This window comes from Trichechus manatus, unplaced genomic scaffold (assembly GCF_000243295.1).
Source record: "Trichechus manatus latirostris isolate Lorelei unplaced genomic scaffold, TriManLat1.0 scaffold00011, whole genome shotgun sequence".
Lineage (NCBI taxonomy): Eukaryota > Metazoa > Chordata > Mammalia > Sirenia > Trichechidae > Trichechus > Trichechus manatus.
The window spans coordinates 24,546,683-24,554,791 of NW_004443947.1; positions in this window are offsets into that span (position 1 = coordinate 24,546,683).

The window sequence follows — 8,109 nt, forward strand, 5'->3', positions numbered from 1 at the left end:
AAAAAAAAAGAGGTTGAGAAGTTAGAGGGTTGATGTGTTGTGGGGTTGTTAACCACTGTTATAAAACAACATGTGTACTTCTGTTTCATAAGAAACTATTTGTTCTGTAAGCCTTCACTTGAAGTACAATAAAATAAAATAAAATAAAAAGGTAGAAATAACTGGACCATCCACCAACAGAAGAATTATGGTATATTCACATTAAGGACTTATTCATAGGAATGAGTCACATGTTATGAACTGGAGGGATATCTCTGATATATATTAAATAGTTATGTTTATTTGTTTGTTACTGTTGTTAGATGCTGTCGACTCTGTTCTGACTCACAGCAACCCTACATACAACAGAACGAAACACTGCCTGGTCCTGCACCATCTTCACAATCGTTGTTATGCTTGAGCCCATTGTTGTAGCCACGGTGTCAATCCATCTCCTTGAGGAACTTCCTCTTTTTCGCTGACCCTTTACTCTACCACGCATGATGTCCTTCTCCAGGGACTATTTGTTTATATACATATATTTGTTTATATTTGTATGGGACGGATAGAGTATGAAAGAATGCCTGTTGAGCTTTTACCAGGATTTTCATAGAGGAATAACTGTAAATGGGAGAGGATTAACTTTTTCTTTTGCATTTTTGACTGTTCCACTTGTTAAAGTGAATATATATTACTTTTATTTCTAATCCTCCTGTTCCCATCCCTACCCCCATTCCAGGCAACCATGGTTCTGATGTTTTCACCTTAGATTAGCTTTGCTGGTTCTGGAATTTCATGTACATGGAATCATAAGGTTTGTAATTTTTCGTGTCTAGCTTCTTTTGCTCATTATTGTGAAGTTCATCTATACTGTTGCGTATATAAATGTTCATTCTTTTTATCATTGAGTAGTATTCCATTGTAATGATATACTACAATTTGTTTTTCTATTCTGTGTTGATGGACATTTAGATTGCTTCCAGTTTGGGGCTATTGTGAATAAAGCTGCTATGAACATTGTTGTACAAGTCCTTTTTTGTACATAAATTCTCATTTCTCTTGCATAAATATCTAGAAATTGAATTGCTGGATTAAAGGGTAGATATATGAGGGTGTATAAGTATATATTACTTTTGTAATTAAAAAACTGTCACATTACAGGGATTGCAACTAGTGTCACAACAATATGTGTATAAATTTTTGTATAAGAAATTAACTTGAGCTGTAAACTTTCACCTAAAGCACAATTTAAAACAAATAACCAAAAAAAGCTAATAAAATATTTTTTTTAATTTTAAAGAAAGAAAATAAAGCTATATTTTAAATAATAATAACACTTGCTTTGTTTTTTCCCACTCCCTCCTCTCTTGATAGGTTTTTGGGTCAGTCAGATCTTAGGCCTTCCAGGCCAGGTCAGACCCACACTTTTCAGTGTGAATGATCAAAGATGGGGAAATACTAGTGCTAAACCTGCTCAACAGGAACTAGGTTTAGATACCACCCACCAGAAGCCACAAGACTCAAGACCTAAGTCAGAAAAACAGCTGGCACAAAGGAAAAGCAAATTCCACCAGTTGAAAACCACTTGCAAAAAAAACAAAACAAAACTCATGATCTTGCATTCTCTAACAAGGTGTCACCAAAACAGAGACTTAGCATTAAAAGAAGTGTACCTCCTGAAATGAGTCAAATGAACACATCAAGAACCAGAGTAGCAGAACTAACCTCACCTCCGGGAAGGTTTATGAACCAATTGTGCCTCAAACCTTGCTAACCCCCAAATCTAAACTGAAAGCCCGAGATGCTACAAAAATCCAGCCAATACGTGAAGACCTAGTCTTAGGAAGGACTGGCTGGGATATAAATGGGATGTAAAAGAAAAATGTACTGCCACACTGTTGATAGATTTTAGGGGCTCCTGCTCAGCCCATTGCCCACCACCATCCCTTTTTCTGAGAACTGGCTTTGAGTCTGAACCCAGAGGAGGGTCATGGTAGCACTCTTTCCTCCTGGCTACAGATGATTGGATCAGGAATGGACATGTCTTAGATCAAGTTTGGATTCTAAGTGCCATAGGAAGGCATTGAAGTATTTTGTGCAGGTAGTTAACATGGTCTGATTTATTATTCTAAAAAATATTGGAGGGGCCAATTAGGAGGCATTTGCAGTAATTTAGGTGATAGATGATTATGGTTTGTCAGTGAAGAAGGAGAAAAGTGGATGGAATGAAATATGTTTAGGAATTAGAACTGACCAGGTTTGGTGATGAACTGGATTTGGGAGCTAAGGGAGAAGAAAGAATACAGGATTGGAGAGTGGAGCTCATAGGGGAGAGCTGAACAAAATATAAATTTGGGAGTTGTCAGCATGTAGACAGTATTTCAAATCATGAACTGAATAAAATGACTCAGAGAGAGAATATGGAGACAGAAGAGAAGGGAGCCCTAGATACCCCCCAACATCTAGAAACCATGTTGAGGAGCAAAGGTTTCCAAGGAGCCTGAAATGTAGGAAGAATCAGAAGAGTGTGGGGTCGTGAAGTCGAAGAGAGTAGCAAGTTTTGAGAAGGAAGAAGTGGCCAACTGTGGCTTAAGAACTGAATGGGAAATAATGAAGAGGAGCATGTTTGTGAAGAAGACAGCCTTCTGTTAAGGGGAACAGACAAATGTGGCTGTAGCTGGAAGAAGCTGAAGTGACAAGGAAGACGAAGTGACAAGGAAGTGACTATAGCATGCTTGTAACTTCTTATTGCACTTAAGATAAAATCCAAAAAGCCATGTCTTTATCTTGACATACAAGTCCCACCATGTTGTGACTCAGGGTCCCAGCAGAGAACACTGGCACACTCAGAGGGTTTAGTTGAAGAGATTGTAACAGAGGGACAATTTACAGCACTGTGGGAAGGGTCAAGGAACCAACAATGTTTGGGGAAGCATCCAGGGGTTAGCATTAGGGTACAGGCATTGCCACCCCAAGGCCCAAATAGGCAAGGGAAGGAACTTAGAGAGAGCTGAAGCCATGGAAGGGAGGCCATCTGACAGCAGCCGTATCTGCAGAGGAACTCTGGCTACTGCCACGGAGGAGGGGGAAAGAAATACCACAATCCCTCTCCTCCACTGTTACTGTATAACCCCTTGTCAGTGCCTCACAAAACTGGCTGAACCCAATTAGAAGCTAGAAGACATGAGAATGTAGGTAATGGAGACTACAGAGGTCAAGAGGGCACAGAGCAGGGCAGAGAAGGATGGAGAATGAATTGAGCAGGCAAATAACTAACACATCATTGTGTCATCTGACCATTCTCCCCCTGGCTTATCTCTGAGCATTCTCCCCCTCTCTCTCTCTAGCCACCTGGGCCTTATTTCTTTTGTTTTTAACAGCTTTATTGATAAATAATTCCCACACCATACCATTCACGCATTTAAAATATACAATTCAGTAGTTTTTAGTATATTCACAGACATGCACAACCATCACCAAAATTAATTTTAGAATACTTTCATCATCTCAACAATAAACCATTTAGCTATCACTCACTCATTTTCTCTACCTCTCCCCACACCTCACACAAACCCTAGGAAATCATCCATCTACTCTCTGTCTCTATTGATTTCCCTATTCTGTAACGTGTGGTCTTTGTGACTATCTTCATTCACTTAGCATGATGTTTCTAAGATTCATCCATGTAGCATGTATTAGTACTTCATTCCATTTTATGATCAAATAATATCCCATTGTATGGAAATACTACATTTTGTTTATCCATTTGTCTGTTGATGGATACTTGGGTTGTTTCCAACTTTTGGCTGTTATGATAATGCTGCTATAAACATTCATGTACAAGTTTCGGTGTGGACACGTTTTCATTCCTCTTAAGTATACACCTAGGAGTGGAATTGCTGGGTCATATGGTAACTCCATGGTTAATCATTTGAGGAACTGTCAAACTTTTTTCCAAAACAACTGCACTATTCTGCCTTCCCACCAACAGTGTTTGAGAGTCCTGATTTCTTTATATCCTCGACAATGCTTGTTGTTATCTGACTTTTTGATTCTAGCCATAGTAGGGACAAATTGAAAAAATATCTCATTGTGGTTTTGATTTGCATTTTCCTGATGACTAATGATATTAAGCATCTTTTCATGTTTTTATTGGCCATTTAAATGTTTTCTTTGGATTAATGTCTATTCAGCATCTTTGCCCATTTTTTAGTTGGGTTATTTGTCTTTTTATTATTGAATTGGAAGAGTTCTTTATATTTTCTGGATAAAAGTCACTTATCAGATACTTGATTTGCAAATATTTTATGTCATTCTGTGGATGGTATTTTCACTTTCTTGATGGTGCCTGGGCCTCCTTCAGGTCCTGAAACATGAGGAGCTCTATCCTAACTCAGTCTTGGCATAGGCTGTTCTCTCTATCTGGAATGATCCTCTCTTCTCTGTTCACCTGGTTAGCTCATAATTATCCTTCCACCCGCACCTTAAGTGTCAATTTGCCACAGAGGCCTTTTCTAGCCCTCACTTCTACCCAATCTAAAGGAAATAGCACTGTTAAATTATCTCATAGCACCCTGTTCTTTTCTTCCATAGCATTCATCATAGTTTGCAATGATAGATTTTTTTAAATATAATTTATTTATTTTGTTGTTGTTGTTGTTGAGAATATACACAGCAAAACATATACCAATTCAACAGTTTCTACATGTACCATTTAGTGACATTGATTACATTCGTCCAATTGTGCAACCATTCTCACCCTCCTTTCTGAGTTGTCCCTCTCCCATTAAACATAAATTCACTGCCCCGGTAGGTTCCTATCTAATCTTTTGGGTTGTTGTTGTCAATTTGATCCTATATAGATACTTCTTAAAAGAGCATAATGTTCAAGGCAGACATTTTTTCTAGTTAAGCTAAACTATTGTTTGGTTTAAAGATGCCTTCAAGGGATATTTTTTGTTTAAGCTTTAAAGATTATCTCAGAGCAATAGTTTCAGGGGTTCGTCCAATCTTCATGGCTCCAGGAAGTCTAGAGTCCATGAGAATTTGAAATTGTGTTCTATAGTTTCTCCCTTTTGATCAGGATTTTTCTATGGAATCTTTGATCAAAATGTTCGGTAATGGTAGCCAGGCACATACAGTTCTTCTGGTCACATGGCAAAGGAGGCAGTTGTTCAGGGAGGCAATTAGCCATACATTCCATGTCCTCCTCCTATTCCTGACTCTCCTTCTTCCCCTATTGTTCCATGTGAATAGAGACCAATTATTGTGCCCTGGATGGCCACTTGCAAGCTTTTAAGACCCTAGGCACTATGCATCGAGCTAGAAGGTAGAACAGAGGCACTAAACATGTTATTAAACCGATTACCTGGGATGGTCATGTAACCATGACCCTAAACCTCCAAACCAAGAACCAAACCCCATGAGGTTTTTGGTTGTACATAAGCAGCCTCAGCAGTTACTCTTTTGTGTGTGTCATTGTTGTAAATGTATCTATCACACAACTTTTGCCAATTCAACATTGTACTAATTGATGGCAATTACAATAATCGGCTGTGCAACCCTACTCTTAATTAATGCCATTTTTCCATCACCGTTAACCCTGCCTTTCCCCCCTCCTTTCCACCCCAGTAACCGCTAATAAACTTTGTTCTCTATACATTTGCCTTTTCTTGTCTTTTTATATAAGTGAGGTCATACAATATTTGTCCTTTTGTGATTGACGTATTTCACTCAGCATAATGTCTTCCAGCTCCATCCATATTGTAGCATTTATCAAGACGTCACTTCTCCTACTGGCTAAGTAGTATTCCATTGTATGTATGTACCACATTTGGTTTATCCATTCATCAGCTGATGGGCATTTCGGTTGTTTCCACCTTTTGGCTATTGTGACTAGTGCTGCAATGAACGTTGATGTGCAAGTCTCTGTTTGGGTCTCTGCTTTCAAGTCTTTTGAGTATATACCTAGAAATGGAATTGCTGGATCATATGGTAGTTCTATTTTTAGTTTTTTAGGAACTGCCACACTGTTTTCCACAATGGCTGTACCATTTTGCATTCCTACCAGCAATGATTAAGCATTCCAATTTCCCCGTACATTCATCAACGTTTGTTATTTTCTCTCTTTTTTTTTAATCTTAGCCATCCTAGTGGGAGTAAAATGGTATTTCACTGTGGTTTTGATTTGCATCTCTCTGTTGGCTAATGATGCTGAGCATCTTTTCATGTGTTTGGTGGCCATTTGAATGTCCTCTTTGGTAAATGCAATGATAGATTTATTGTGGAGTTGTTTAATGTCTGTCTCCTCCATCAGATTGCAAACTTCATGAGAACAGGAACTGTGTCTGTTTTTCACAATACACTTCTTGGCAAGGGATAAGTGTAAAAATGCATTTTCTATTGAAAGCTTAATGAACCTGCTGAAACACCCTCTCCCACATTCTACTGTGAACTCTGGATACTAACAGTTTAGCAATGGTAATAGATCATATTTAATGACCCCTTGTTACATGCCAGGCTCTGTGCTAGATGTCTAACATATGGTATCTCATTTACTCCTCACAAAAACCCTTTGAGATGGGAGTCTTATTGGCCCCATTTTTCCAACAAGGGAGCTGGGGCCTGAGAAGGCAAGTAATTTAGCCAAGGTCACCCAGCTAGTGTGTGCTGGAGCCTGGGTGTGGACCAAGGTCCTGCTGATACCATCACCAGTGCCCTTAACCCCTCCTGCACGCTTCCTCCTTAAATATCTTGTTGAGGTTTTTGTTTGCTTATATGTGTGTCTTCCATACTAGAATGTAAGTTCTTTAGGATCAGGACAAGGTTTTAGTCATCTGTTTACTCCCACTGCACATTGTAGGTGCTCAGTAAATGCTAAATACTGACTCTTTCCCATCGGGAAGGAACACACCTTGGGCTGACTGACCGCTGAGTCTTTAGCTGTATTCAATGTTTATTAAAGAGCAGCAGTTCTGTCCATCAGAAGATTTGAGCTTTGTTGCAGTGAGCTCTTCCTCCAAAGTCCAATTCATATGGTGAACTGATAGAATTCCAGGACTGGTAGACCTAAGTGTGAACTCCACACACATAGGACTTTACTGCAACACTCGGCCTTATTTGAAGGACGCTGCCTCTGGAGCCAGACAGCTTTCTGACATTCACCCCATTCGCCAAGAATTCAACTCGAGTAACTAGGATCGATTCCCACAGTCACAAGCTGCCTATTGCTTCATTGACCATTGACAGCACCTTGGCTTCCTGTGTAAGTAGAGTTTTCAGGGGCCTGGACATTAGCAGCAGCACATCTACTCTGGGCTTGCCTGTGGCCAGGAGACAGAAGGAGGGAAGGCATCAAAGGATGCAGGGAAATGATTCCAATAGCACTTCTGTCCCCACCCCCACCGCCAACCCCACCTCCTCCTAGCGCTTGCACATTCTTGCAGAAGGACTGCAAACCGTGCACCCACCAGGCTTTCTGAATTGGCCCACCTGAGCCCTGCTGACAGCCCTGAAAGGGATTGAATTTCAGCCAAGAAGAGCCCAACTGTCGAGCAAAACAGAGAGTTAGCAAGGGCATGCCCGCTATCAGCTTACCTGCTGCACAATGCTGGCGGCTCCGAGCAGCCTCAGACCACTCAACTACTTTCTTCTTCATTGCTTCTTTTTCTTTTCTGTTATTCCCCGCAGTACTCTTTTCTCTTTTGCTCTCCCCAGTCCAGCTACTTCTGTGAAATTCAGGCCTTTTTTAAAAATGCAGTGTCAGAAAAAAGGATCTTATGTCCCAGAGCATACCAGTCCCTGGAATAATAAGTTTGTTTTGTTTAATACAGACTCCTAAACCCAACGTTAATTTCCCTCCCATTGCCATCCAGTCAATTCCAACTTGTAATGACCCCATAAGACAGAGTAGAACCGCCCCGTAGGAGCGGCTGGTGGATTCGAACTGCCAGCTTTTTGGTTGGCAGCCAGGCTCTTAACCACTGAGCCACCAGTGCTCTTTAAGGTCCCAAGGTGGCGCAAATGGTTTGCACCCGACTACTGACCTAAAGATTGGCAGTTCAAACCCACTCAGTGACACCACAGAAAAAAGTTCTGGCAATCTGCTTCTGTTATGATTACAGCCAAGAA